Genomic DNA, 13,821 nt, shown 5'->3' with positions numbered 1-13,821 from the left:
ACAAAAGTTCTCTTCACCCATCTCTGGGAGGATTTCATCTCTAAGAATAGAGGCCCTCCTCCTTCCCTGGGAGCAAAGGGTCCTCCTCATCTTCATCTCTAGGACTATCTCTGGGAGCATCTCTAGGAACTGAGGTCTTCTCCTTTTCCATTTGGAACAAAAGTCCTCATCACTTCCATCTCTCCCTGTTCAAATTTCTCATCAAATTACAGCTGCTTCAGCATCTGCCTATCTCAGCACAGGCGCTTTGGCTCACAAGTACAAGTTGAACGCTCCACCCCCCATGCCTTCATGAAATTACAACAGGTACTCTGATACATCATAGCTTTACAACAGAATTTCAGCTTTAAGCATTTCCTCTTTCTTCTCCCTCAGGTTTTCAGCTCTTCACAGCAATAAAAGGGTTAATCTCACCTGGGCCTTGCAGCTGGAATTTCGCTTATCGCTGTTGGTCACATGATCTTTTGCCGGACAGCAGGGCAGCTGCAGCTGAATCTTGGCCGCACTGGAGAGGGGGAGCCGGGCTGCTCCGGCTGCCCACAGCAGGGTTATGGGGGGGGGGGGGTTCCGCAGGTGGAACAGGGCCCATCGGCTCCAGGACGGCCATGGCCCGGCCCGGCCTGGCCCGAGCAGGGCCTGGGCCGGGCCCACTGGGCCCCCACACAGGGCCACCTGTCCCAGCACCGGAAACGAGAGAGGGCTCTGCTGGGGTGTGTCTATTCTTAAGTGTGGATCACAGAGGCCACAATTTTAAGTGGCTTAAAGAATTGTCCATATTCAAACTGGCCAGCTGATGGGTTCTGTCAGGTCACAGAGGAAGCTGTAAGCACCCCTTTGCAAGAACATCACTTCTGGGATTATGTTTTGCTAACCCATGACAGCTGGGATTGATTGGCATCATGCTGCCTCAGCCCCGCAGTGGGCTGGGTCACACCAACAATTTCAAATGTTTGTTTCCTTACCTGAGGAAAATCTGATGGATTTCCTTTCTTTTCTTCCAATTACCATTGTTTTCAAGAACAGGATAAAAAGCTTGATGAGTTTTGTTTAATGGAAGCTGTGCTTAAGGGACCAACAAGCACTGCAGAAATCCTTTTCATGTAATAATCCTTAGAGATAGTATAGATAGTTAGTATAGCAAAGTCCCTCTTCCAAACTGCCTGTCAAGCTGGTGTGAATCCTCAGAGAAGCAAAATGTGCTTCTGCTGACGTAGTTGCCCCTAACTAGGTCAGCCAATCAAATCAGCTGCCAAGGCAAGATCTGCTGACTGTTAGAAAAGCTGCAGCTGCTTTGGGGTTTGGGTTTTTTGTTGGTATAGGAAAGTCATCTCTGCTTCTCTGTCAGGGCACAAACTGCCACTGCACAGTGGAGCTTAAGTAATGGGCTCTGGGAGAGCATTTACAGATGTGAAAGAAGCAGGTGGAGCCTCATGTTTCCTTTTTCTCCAGGCTGAACTCCTGTTAGCCACAGGAGGGACCCCACAGCTGCGGCAGCCCAAGCTATTCTCGGCTTCGCTGCGTGACTTCCTGAGCTGCTGCCTGCAGGCAAACGAGGAGTGGCGCTGGTCTGCCAAGGAGCTCCTGCAGGTAAAATGCAAAGGGGCTGCAGGTCAAACAGTGTCCGAGGATGGGCTCCTCCTCCACTGAAGTCCAAGACATCAGATGAGTCCTCCTGACCTCCCTCTTGGTGCTTTTCAAATGACAACAGTGAGGAATCCTAGACTGGGCTGGGCTGGCAGGAACCTGTAAAGGTCATCTGGTCCAAGCACCCTGCAATGAGCAGGGACAACTTTAAAGAGATCAGGTTGCTCAGAGCCCCTTCCCACCTGACCTGGAATGTTTCCAGGGATGGGGCACCTACCAGCTCTCAGGACAATCTGTGCCACTGTTGCACCATGCTCAGAGTAAACAAAGTATTCCTTACACCTAATCTGACTCAATCCCCTTTCTGTTTAAAAATATTACCCCACATCCTATTGTAACTGGCCCTGTTTGAAAAGGTGTCCTCCATTTCCTCAGAAGCCACTTTGAAGATTTGGAAACTTACAATAAAGTCTCAGTGGGGCCTGTTCTTCTCCAGGCTGAATAACCCCAACTCTCTCCACATATCCTCAGAGGAGAGGTGCTTTGTCCTGATTGTTTCTGCCACCCTTTTTTGTGATTTGGTGGGGTAGTATTCAGTTCTATCTGATGGCAAATGTATTGAAGTAGAGCAATGCGGGGTACAGATGCTTGAAATGGTGGTGGAGGAACCCAAGGAAACCAGTCCCAGCCCAGTGGTCAGAGATTTGGCTGTGGGAAGGAGGGGCTGGGGGAGGCTCACTGTGAGCCTCTGAGGGGCCCTGGCTTGTGCCCCCTGCCCCACTCTTACAGGTTTCTGCCACCCAAACAGGGAAGCTGAGAGGGACTTGTCACAGCCCCATCTGCTGCCTGGAACGGTCAAGCAGATGGGAACTGGCCCAGGGTTACTGTCAGGCTGAGTGGCAGAGAGGGAGCTGCTGGACTCCCTGCCACTTGGCCGTCCCTGCTGGGAAGGAAGGTGCCATCCAGCACAGGAGGGGCAGGGGATGGAAAGGTAGACACTGCTCTGTCTCCCTGTGGAAATTAGCACAGTGCCGTCTTTCAAAGAGAGGGACCTATGTGAGGCTTTGGAGTTTCCTGAAAGGAAGAAACCCCGGGGACAGAAAGCACCATTTCTAGAGCACTGGCAGGGCAAAAATGCCAGCAAGATGAAGACACCTGGATGAGTGGATGAGTGGGATTCTGGGCCAGGTTTGCCTGTGATGGCAAGGTCCTGCACATGAAGATGGAGGTGCAGATGGTCCCATCAGTCCTCGTTCAGCATCTTTCTAGGGACCTGAGGAATCCTGATTGAGCCTGTGAAGCCCTGAGCTTGGAAAATCATGGCTCTTTTTTCTTTGTTGTTTTTTTTCCTTTGGGCAGCATCAATTTATAACATCAGTCAAGTCTGTGTCCAGCCTGGTGCCACTGATTATTTCAGTGAAGAAGAGGAAGGAGGGGGAAGGACTGTGACAATCACGTCAGGACCATTTATTCCAAAAGCAGCTTGGATTCGGATTGTAGAGTAGTATTCTGAATAAATAAAGTTTCTGAAACCCCAACTCATCTGTAAGATTCCTTTCTTTCTCACCCTGTGATTAAGCTCAACTTTTCCTTCTGAATTGTCAGTTGTTCCTTAAAGGTGGAAAGTGACACTTATGGCTTCTTTGGTGTGGTTTGTAAGTGGGGCAGGCTCTTCTCCATTCATCCTCTCCAGACCACACTGCCTTTGGAATACGGCACACTGGCCGGTTTTTGTCCAGCCATTGTGCTTGTAGTTGAGGCAGAAAGGGCAATGGCATTTGCAGGCAAAACCAGAGGAGGAGTGCTGCAGCCAAGACATCCTGTGCAGATGCAGGCGTTCAGCTGTGACTCGAGAGCATTGGGGTTCCTGCCACTTGGATTTGTATCCCTAGGTGCAATCTCTTTGGCTCGGGGAGAGTCTTGCTCAGCTGAGAAAGCAGAAAGGTCAGCGAGGGTGCTCTGAAAGGTCTCGTCTGATGCAGAGCTGTCGGCGACCGTGAGGTGAGAGCGGCCCGGCCTTGCCCAGGCCGGAGCCCCAGCAGAGCCCTGGCAGAGCCCAGAGCAGCCTGAGGCTCGGCAGAGGCAGGCTGGCAGGAGGCCCTTGTAGCTGCAAGAGGCAGCAGCCTGGCACTGGGTGCCTCTTCCAGGGAGCGGGCACATCCTCCCATCTCAGAGCCAAAGCGGCAGCTGGCTGCTCCCGAGGGAAGCGTAGCCGTGCTGGGCACAGCGCAGACTGGTGCCATTGGCCGTCTGGAGGTGGCACAGGAGGAGAGAAAGGCAAAAGGCAGCCGAGGGCTGGTGCCCCGGCTGAGGATTGCTACTCTTCTGCCGGCTGCCCTGTAACTCCTGGGAAAGGTTAGCAGTGTGTGCAGCAGCCTGGGCACAGCGGGAGGGAGCCGGGCTGCTCCGCAGGCTCGAGCACAGGGCAGCGTCCTTCAGGCACGGCAGTTCTGCCAGGGGCACCGAGGCCAACGGGAGGCAGCGACAGATCTGCAGGAGCCAGTGCCTCACACAGCTCTGGGAGGAAGCGCCCGCAATCCCGGAGTTCTGCACTGAGTCAGAGCAAAGGTGTGAAATGCAGAGCGTTCTGCAGAAATATTCGGGGCCACCAGGCCAGCCTGCTTTGTGCTCTCCGGTGCACGGCAAGCACGGCACCATGCAGCTCTGAGTTGCTGGCAGAGAGGTGTTAAAAATGAGCTAACTTTTGGATACAATTAAATGGTAACAAAGTCGTCGAAGCAAAGGAAAACTGCTTATTAGTAACGATTCAGTTGAGCCGGGTGTGTGCCTCCCTCCCCGAGAGCTCAACACACCCCCTCTCTAACAAAATGGCTGCTTTTTATACCCTTTCCCAGCCGGGGCGGTCCCTGTCCCCTTTCCCAATGGCTGGGTACTAAGAAACTTACATGCTCTCCTGACCTTCTTTTCTGTCCCCTCCCCTCTCATCCTCTTCCTTTTTAGTCAGGTCTTCAACCCTGCCCCTCTCCCAGCTCACAGCAACACCCAACAAATTAACTGGAACAACTCCAAACCATAAATCCAACATACATCCAACAATTTTCATTCTTTTACCTAAACCCCTTTTGGCTGCAGCAAAATATTACTTCCTCTCTCAGAGGGAATCGGGGATGTGCCTGAGGCTTGTACTTGAGTAGTGAACTGATTTGGAAGGGAGCAGAAGGCTTTCAGTAGGCAATTTGTGTTTTCTTTATTACTTTGTGAAAGAAAGATGCAATGTGGCTTCACGCAGCAAAAGCACTTGCAGGGTGCAGTGACAAAATGTTGTGTTCAGTTCCCAGGGAAGGAAGGTGTAAATGACCATCCGAGGAGAATTTGAGGAATGGGTGTTACGGGTTCAGGAGGACGCTGTACTAGTTTGAAAACAAACCAGTGGGAGGCACCAAGTCAGAATAACAATTTAATGGAAATTAAAGAAAAGGGGGGAAAAAAGGTAAAAGAAAACACTGTCAAACTGACAGAGTCAAGGTACAACCTGACACCCTGTTAGGCAGGGTGGTGGTAGCAGTCTGGTAGAATGGTGGCTGCAGTCCTCTGAAGCAGTGATCCTGTAGTAAAAGAGTCTGCTCTTCCTCAGGAAGTCCAGTGGTGGCTGTGTAGCTCCTGTCCTCTGGAAATCCAGTGGGAAGCTGGTGTCTCTGGTGTTCAGCCTCAGATTATATCCACGATGGGATGCTTGGTTCCTCCCTCTGGGTGGAGCATCTCACAATGGGGTAACGAGTCATGAGGCAAAGTGTTGATTAGGCTCATGAGGCAAAGTGTTGATTAGGCTCATTAACAGCAGATAGTCCGGAGGGAGTTATCTCTGAGTCAGGCGGCAGGACAATGGTGGGCAATTAACAGAAAGATAGTCCAGAGGGAGGAGGCAAGGAAACACTGCCCCACCTGATTTCAACAGCTGATGGGGATGGTAATAGAATACACTGCAACCCAGGACAGACGCCCATGCCCAGAGAACTCAAGACACAGGTAGAATTGCAAAGCAAATGAATTTTAGTAGTCACGTTAGCAATAAATACATACCGACCCCTGGATGCTGGAAAAGCCACCGAGCAGGAGAAGGAGATAGAGCATGGTTCCTGAGTGGGAGGGGCAGAAGGGCAGGACTCCTTCCTTGTCCCCTGGATAAAAATGGCGTGCATGATGTCGTCCTCTCCCCTCCACCCCAGGAACACACCTTATATCTCCTCCTCAGGAGTGGCCAGTTTCAACATCATTTCGTCCAGGGCCAACTTACAAAGATGAGGTCACAGCGGCCCATGATCATACTCCATGCCAACAATGGCTCTATTATGTATTGTTTCTCCTTTCCCAGGATGAATTCCAGCAGGTGAATGATACCTAGTTTCATTTCTAGAAGTTAGTCCCGCTAACTAACAATAGAGTCATCTTCTGCATTATCTTGTCAATGTGCACAACTGCGGACCAAACATGTCAGGCCTCAGATCTGTCTCCTATCCCTGACACATGGGGATGTTCCCCAAATGACCACCAGAGACCCTCAGGACACCCCTACTCTCACATCAAGAACTTCTGACAAGTGATTTAAATATGTCAAATAATTTGAAGTCATGTTTAGCCTGTGAGTTTCAGCAAAGTAATGAGTTCCATGGATACAAACTAGTAAGTGAGATTGCTGGGTGTGCACGTGTTAGGGAAGTGATTCCCCATGCACCCAGTGCTGAAATCAAGTAATGCCTCCTTTCTAACGCTGAGCTGGCAGCAGGAATGGAGCCCTGCTTGGTAAGCTCTCATTGTGGTCACTTCTACTGAAGAACAAAGAAAGGTCAAAATGAAACATTTTCCAGTCCTTTCCCTCTGGTTTACCTTTTCTGGGGGCCAAAGCTCTGTGCCCCAGGTGGCCTGGGTGTGTGCAGAGAAACGCAGCCCCCACAAAGCCCTTGGTTTTCCCACAAGTCATCATCACTCCTTCCCAGGTGCGCCCAGCTCTGGCAGAGGAGAGAGAGCCCACGGCGCAGTGGGCACCGTGCCCTCCCAGCCGGGGCTCTCTGGCACAGAGCAGCAGCAGCGCCAGCACCTTTCAACCCGCTCCTGGCCTTGGCTTCACCCGGGAGCCAGAAGCCTCTGGAAATCAGCACTGCCAGTTGCATTCCCAGCTTGGAGCAGCTCGTGCGGGTGGGCAAATCCTGCCCGTTCGACTGCTTCCAAAGAGGAATAAAGGCAGAGGTACCGACAACTACACAGAGGAGCCCTGGGCTGGTCCAATAAATGGACAAATATATGGGGGGATTTGTTAGGAATTATTACAGCTGTTTTGCCAGTAGTGCCTTCCCTCCTACCCCCTTCCCTCCTCACGTTTCCTGTCCTTTTCCCCCTCACACTTCCACCCCTTGCCAATCATGATTCTCACAATTTTCCTGTCATGTGTCCTGCTAGTTTTTATTCATGTTTCTCAAAGTTTTTTCCTCACAGTTCTCGCTTTTCCCCTCATGTTTCTCACCCTTTTCCTCCCACATTTCTCACACTTTCCCCCTGATGTTTCTCATTCTTTTCCCCTCATCTTCTTACATTTTTCTTTGCACATTCTGTGCCCTTTTTTCACTCATGTTTTCCGCCTTTTCCCCCACTCATGTTTCTCACAATGTTCCCCTCACATTTCCTGCCAGTTTCTCTCCTTTTGCCGGTAAAGTTTCTCACCCTCTTCCCCTCACATTTCCCTCCCTTTTTCCCCCTTATGTTTGTCACCCTTCACCGCTCGTGTTTCTTAGAATTTTCCCATCGTATTTCCTGCTCTTTTCTCCCCTCAACTTCCTCTCCTATTTTCACTCACATTTCTCACCATTTTCCCCTCAGGTTTCTCACCCTTTTCCACTCAAGCTTCCTACCCTTTTCTTCCCTAACAGTTGTCTATCCCTTTTTCACTCAAATTTCTCACACTTGTCACCTCACGTTTCCTGCCTTTTCCCCCCCTCACATTTCTTCACTCACTGGTTCTTGTCAGTGACTGTTTATCTTCAGTAGTTGATGGGCTTCTCATTTTTTCCTGCAGTCCCCTAATGAAAATAATGGGTACCAGCGCAGCAGCCCAGGAAGCCCCTGCCTGTGTGTCTGCCGAACAGAAATTCTGTGCTCAACTTGAAGAATCTCATTAGGAACAAACTAAACCACAATGGAGGTCCTGCTGCAATTAGGTTTGGTTTTTTGGTTTTTTTTTTCATTTCTACATGGTCTTCATAGTGCTCTAAATAAACAGGCACCCTGAGGGGATACACATTGCAGGTGAGCACCCACTGCAGCATGTGCTTCAAGTAGATCCCTACTTTAAAAAGCAGATCTTCCCACCTGGAAGAAACCAGTTCTGATGCCTCTTTATGCTAAACGAAGTCCATCCTCACAGGAAATGCTTTTGGCCCTATCTTGGGGGGGGGGGGGGGGAAAAGTTTTTTATTTTAAAATGTTCAGACCCCGGAGTTTCTTCTGATTTTCACCTATTTGAATTGCCTTGATAACAAAATACTGCCAGCCGAGGTGGTGCCGCACCGTGTCAGTCCCCCGGGTGTCTGTTAATGGCCATTTAAGCAGGTGGCTGAAAGAGGGTGCTCTGCCGGTCCGGCACTGCTCTGGGGCCAGGGCTAGGCCGGCAGGGGCTGCAGAGCGCCTTGGGAGGCACAGCCACAGCCCCGGCCGCCATCTTGTGCGTGGCTGCCTCAGCCCCGGCCGCCATCTTGTGCAGGGTGGCAGCGCTGGGGGCTGCGCCAGGGACGCTGTTTCCTGCCTTTTCCTTTCCCCGGCTGCCATTTGGAAATGTTTCTGCTGTCCTGGGTTACCCTGTTTCTTCCTTGTCAATACACAAGTCGCTGTCTTACTCACTTCACTCTCAGAAATGGGAGTAAGAATGTTCAGAGGAGCAGTTTCAGCCTGCAGTCCCTGCTGTTGCTTTGCTCCTCCAGCCTTCTCTCTCCCACAGCCACAGCCATCACTCAGCTTTCAAAGCTGTCCACAGGATATCCTCCTCTGCCATGTCATGTTTGTTAGGAGCTGGTTCCTGCCTACATGTATTGATGAAAACAAAAAGAGCATGAAGGTTCTAAGTAGAAATTTAAAAACATACTGCGATTATTAGATAAGCTAAGGAGTATTCTCATCCATAAAAGTACGTGTGGGGATACCATGGGGACAGAGCCACCGCATGGATTTGGAGGGTTGGGGTGTTGGCACCAAAGTCCTGCTCTTGAGGGGGGTGCCGGGACACAGGGGCTCTCAGGGGACAGTGAGGGACAGGGGGGACACGAGGCCCTAATGGGCGGGGCAAGAGCCTGCACAGGGATGTGTGGCAGCAAAGGCATTTCCTTACCGTGGCCTTGGCACCCCATGGCACCCCAAAAAGGGCCAAGGAGCCACATGTGTCACCAGGACGGGTGACCGACATCACTGTGCGTCCCAGCATGCCCCAGTGCCTTGCTGGCCCTTCAGGGGACACTGGGGATACTGGGGATGTGTGGAAGATGGGGATGGGGTGCACAAAGTGAAAGGGGGACCCCAGAAGGGAAGGACTGGAACCCAAAATTGCTGAGCGGAGACCTCCCGAATGGAGGTGTGATATCCCAAAATGGACGGAGGACCCCACAAAACTGGGGAGACACCCCAAAAACACACATGAAGCTGTTCTCTCACTCCCCTGCTTACCGACAAGAACCATCTACCAACTGCAACTGGTACCAACCAGCAACTAATTTCAAGTGTTTTAGCTGAAACTCCTTCTGAGTAAACCTTGTAGAAGTGATCACAGACTTGCAGAATGTTCTGTGTTGGAAGGGATCCACCGAGTCCAACTCTGAAGCGAATGGGTTGCTGTTTTGCCAACAGGCAGGGTCAACACCAAAGGCACCGACACCAACTTAAGGAATAAGCGTCATTTACTGTAGTCCAAAGCAGCAAAGAAGTGCAAAAAGATAAGCTAAGCAATGCACCTAATCATTACTACAAAAGATTGTCCGTAGGGATTAAGAAAGATACATCACCAGTTACCCTAATACTTGACCGTCACCCAGACACACACATCAGCCAGGGAACCCCTGTCACAGCAAAGGATTGGAGAGGCACTCCCAGTAATTTGAGAATTCCTATGCGGTGCGCCCACCCGCAGGTGAGGCCGCCAGCTTGGCTGTGAGAGGGCCCAGATTTTATACTGTTGAATAAACAAGCTACCGTAACTTCTAGTGTGGGAACATCTGTTTCCATCCTCCTCTTGGCCAGGGCTCAGGGAGAAACCAAGGGAGTTTGCTTTGACCATATACCTTCAAACAAGGCCCGAGAAATACCTGATTTTGTGGCCTTGTCTGGCTTCTAAGTATGGAAAGGTAAACACATGCTTCACTAATGAGCAGATACATATATCATACCAGTAATGATCATGCGTATTTTGTTAATGAGCAAATATAAATACAATGTTTGGTTGGAAGGTTCATCTGGAGGTCAGCTTTGGCTTAGGGCTTGTTGTTCAGGCCTTAGTACTTCAGTAGAATTGTCCTTTTTCAGGCAGTGATCCTGTCCGCTCGGCTGCAATGCCGTCTTCAGCTGGGCCCACAGGGATTGCCCAAGCTCTGGTTGTGCTGAGCTCCCGCTGAGTAGAGTCAGTTAGGACAGTCAGTCTCGTGGACAAGCAGATTCTCTGTCACAGTGTCCAAAGTTTTGCCCTGGGATCCAGCAAGGTAACAGGAAAGTGGGTCTGCAGCTCTGGCATGGAAATTGTCCTGCTGGGTGGGCTTTGCTGTGAGTCTGAAAGGCAGCAGCTCTGTGGCCACTGGTGCTGCTGGCAGGGCTGGCTGATGCCTCCTCAATGCTCAGGTAGGCACCTGGGCTGCCTCGCTGCACTGCAAAAACCATCTCAGTGCTCAGTGCCACCTTCTGACCCCTCGTCTCAGCCCCCCTGCCGGTGTCCCTTGGGATGAGAGCGGGGGCCCTTGGGATGAGAGGGGGGGCCCTTGGGATGAGAGGGGGGGCCCTTGGGATGGCTGCTGCCCATGCTCTCCACCCACCCTGGTCCTGGCAGTGCTGGCCCCGCTCCCGCGCACACACAGGGCATGGGAACTGCTGCCTGCTGGTTTTTGTGCTGCGCCAACTGCTGCTGCTGCTGCTGCTGCTGCTGCTGCTGCTGCTTCTCAAGACGCCTTGATGAATGGATTAGTGGGATTATGGGCCATATTGGCCTGTGATAGCAAGGTCATGAAGGCATAGGTGAAGATGGTCCTCTCAGTCCTATTTCTGTGTGTTTCTGGGCACCAGGGAATCTCTCTTGATCATGTAAGGCACTGAGTTTGCAAAGTTATGGTTCCTTTGTTGTTCTTGTTGTTGTTGTCCCTTTGGGCAGCATCCATGTTTGAAGCCAGCTGAGCCTCTCTCCAGACAGGTGTCTCTGATCATTGCAGTGAATCCCGCGCACACACAGGGCATGGGAACTGCTGCCTGCTGGTTTTTGTGCTGCGCCAACTGCTGCTGCTGCTGCTGCTGCTGCTGCTGCTGCTGCTGCTGCTGCTGCTGCTTCTCAAGACGCCTTGATGAATGGATTAGTGGGATTATGGGCCATATTGGCCTGTGATAGCAAGGTCATGAAGGCATAGGTGAAGATGGTCCTCTCAGTCCTATTTCTGTGTGTTTCTGGGCACCAGGGAATCTCTCTTGATCATGTAAGGCACTGAGTTTGCAAAGTTATGGTTCCTTTGTTGTTCTTGTTGTTGTTGTCCCTTTGGGCAGCATCCATGTTTGAAGCCAGCTGAGCCTCTCTCCAGACAGGTGTCTCTGATCATTGCAGTGAAGCCATGGAGGGAGTTCAGGAGGCGGTGATGACCATTTCAGGATGGCTCTCTCCAGGGCCAGCTCTGAGTGGGACTCAGAATAAAAACTCTATCAAACCTCAACTCCACTGGAAGATTCCCTTCCTTGTCACCCTGTGAATAAGCTCTACATTCGCTTTCTGAATTGTCCGTTGTTTTTCCAAGATGGAAATCCCATTTATGGTTGGTTTTGGTATGGTTAGGAATTGGGGAAGGGTCTCCTTCCTTCATCAACTCCACACTGCAGTGCCTTTGCAATATGGCCCACTGGCTGTTTTTTGCACAGCCATGGTACTTCTACATGAGGCAGAAAGTGCAATTGCATTTCCAGCCAAAAGCCCATGAGGAGTGGGGCAGCCAGAGCATCCTGTGCAGATAGAGGCCGGCAGCTGTGACTCGAGAGCGTTTTGGTTCCTCCCCAGCACAGCAGATACGTCTCCTCTGTGACTGCCCCTTCTTCCCAGGTGCCCGTGGATAGTAGGTACAAGGCTCTGTAGGGGGAATGGAACCAGGGTGGGGATGTCTGCTGGCAGTAGAGTGCAGCGGAGAGCAAACAGTGCAGGATGTTCCTGGAGTGTGTGACGGAGAATTTCTGACACAGCTGGTGACTGAGCCCGTGAGGGAAGGCACTGCTGGACCTGCTGTTTGTGAAGAGAGAAGGCTGGTGGGTGACGGGAGGGTTGGAGGCCGCCTTGGGCTCAGTGATGATTCAAAGAATATCACTTAACAGCATAAACTGTTAAGCATTCCTTTATTCGCTATGGGAAGTATGCTGGGGGTATCCCTTCCATAAGCAGGCTCACCTAGGCAGGTTCCCTTTGGTTTATATACATTGCAATATTTGAAGCATTCCCCAAGCCGCATCCGAAGTCTGTCCTCCTGGGTACCTACCTCAGAGGTACGTTATTTGAAATGACTTGGATTGTTGGTCCTTTATGTTTCCGTGGAACAAGATTGTCATCTACTGTGTGTTGTTTGGAACTGTGACCCCTTTTGTTTTGAGTGTTGGGGTGTTTCTATTCCAGCACCTTCCTCATCCTGTCCTCTGCTTGAACTTCTATGCTTGCACATGCGCTGTTCATTTTTGCGGACTTGTCCACCTCTTATCTATTAAGGGGCGCCTTAGGCAATTAACTGCAGCCAAGTGGAATTTAGATTTCTTTTAACTGGACATGTGTCTACTAATTTAGTGTTCTGAAGGTCTTAAGTCATTGTAATCAAGCCACAGCTGGTGACGTTTGCTCAGCTTCTTGGTCCCTTGTTATCAGCATTCTATTATGAGCTAATAGTCTCCATAGCAATTAAAATAAAGTTACAAATGTAAAATTAAACTATGGCTTGAAAGTTACAAAGTTTAAGCAAAATCAATTAAGTAAAGCTAGATTATAAAACGAAAGTTACAATGGTTAGGCAAACTACAAAACCAAGTAAAACCAAATTACCAAACAAGGCAAAAATACAAAATTCTTTGTTTAACTCCTCTTAGTGACCACAAAATGCTTGTGTTTGATTCCCAGAGAAGGAAGAAGAGGTGTTGGGAAAATGTTTAACTGGAACAAATTGTCAAAAGTCCTTGAGCTTTAGTAGACAGTGCTTAGTCCTGTATTCCCCCACACCAGTGGTTAATGTGTGCAAGCAGGTATCTTAGCCTTGAGAATAAAGAGAGTGGGCCTGCTAAGATGGCAGCTGGAAGGCATTCAAGAAGAAAGTGGCTCTTGACCATAGAAGGAGAATTTGCGGAATAGGATATTCCCCAAATGACCACCAGAGACTCTCAAGGGACCCTCAGTGTAATGTCAGTAATTTTCGGGAAGTGATTTAAATACATCAAATAATTTGAGGGAAAGTTTAGCCTGTGAGTTTTAGCAAAGTAATGAATATGTCTTAGTTCCATGGATACAAGCTAGTAGGTGCCAAAATAAAGCAATGCCTCCTTTCTAACACTGAGCTAGCAGAGTTCGTTTTATTTTCCTGTCGTTTTTGATGACAGAGGGCTGCGCAAAAGCGCTGCCTGTGAGGGCCGTGCCCATGCAGAACGGCTGCGGCAGCAGCGAGTCACAGGCGTGGCGGGGCGCTCCCCCTCAGAAGCGACTCCGCAGCACCGGCCGGAGCCCCGGGCTGTGCTCAGCGTGTCCCTGCGAGGCCCCGGGGGCTGTGGGCGCTGCCCGTCCGGGGCAGGAGCATCGCTGCCCCGGGAGCGCCGACCGCCGACACAAGAGCACTGGCCCCAGGTGGGAGACAGCGCGGGGCACCTCCTGCAGGAGAAAGGAACGAGCCCTACTTGGTAAGCTCTCATTTTGGTCACTTATACTGAACAGTAAAAAAGGTCAAAATGAAATATTTCAAGCCGTTTCCCTCTGGTTTACCTTTTCTGGGGGCCAAAGCTCTGTGCCCCAGGTGGCCTGGGTGTGTGCAGAGAAACGCA

General features: G+C 50.6%; 1 long non-coding RNA gene across 1 annotated transcript; it reads left to right on the top strand.

Moving 5' to 3' along the window:
- The first annotated feature begins 1,284 nt into the window (after positions 1 to 1,284).
- On the top strand, positions 1,285 to 3,122 carry LOC125319502. Its single transcript, XR_007200770.1, has 2 exons — positions 1,285 to 1,587; positions 2,944 to 3,122. It is a non-coding gene; the product is annotated as an uncharacterized LOC125319502 (long non-coding RNA).
- The last annotated feature ends 10,699 nt before the right edge of the window (positions 3,123 to 13,821 follow it).

Source organism: Corvus hawaiiensis, chromosome Z (genome assembly GCF_020740725.1).
Source record: "Corvus hawaiiensis isolate bCorHaw1 chromosome Z, bCorHaw1.pri.cur, whole genome shotgun sequence".
Classification (NCBI taxonomy): domain Eukaryota; kingdom Metazoa; phylum Chordata; class Aves; order Passeriformes; family Corvidae; genus Corvus; species Corvus hawaiiensis.
This window is presented reverse-complemented; position numbering and strand designations above follow the sequence as displayed.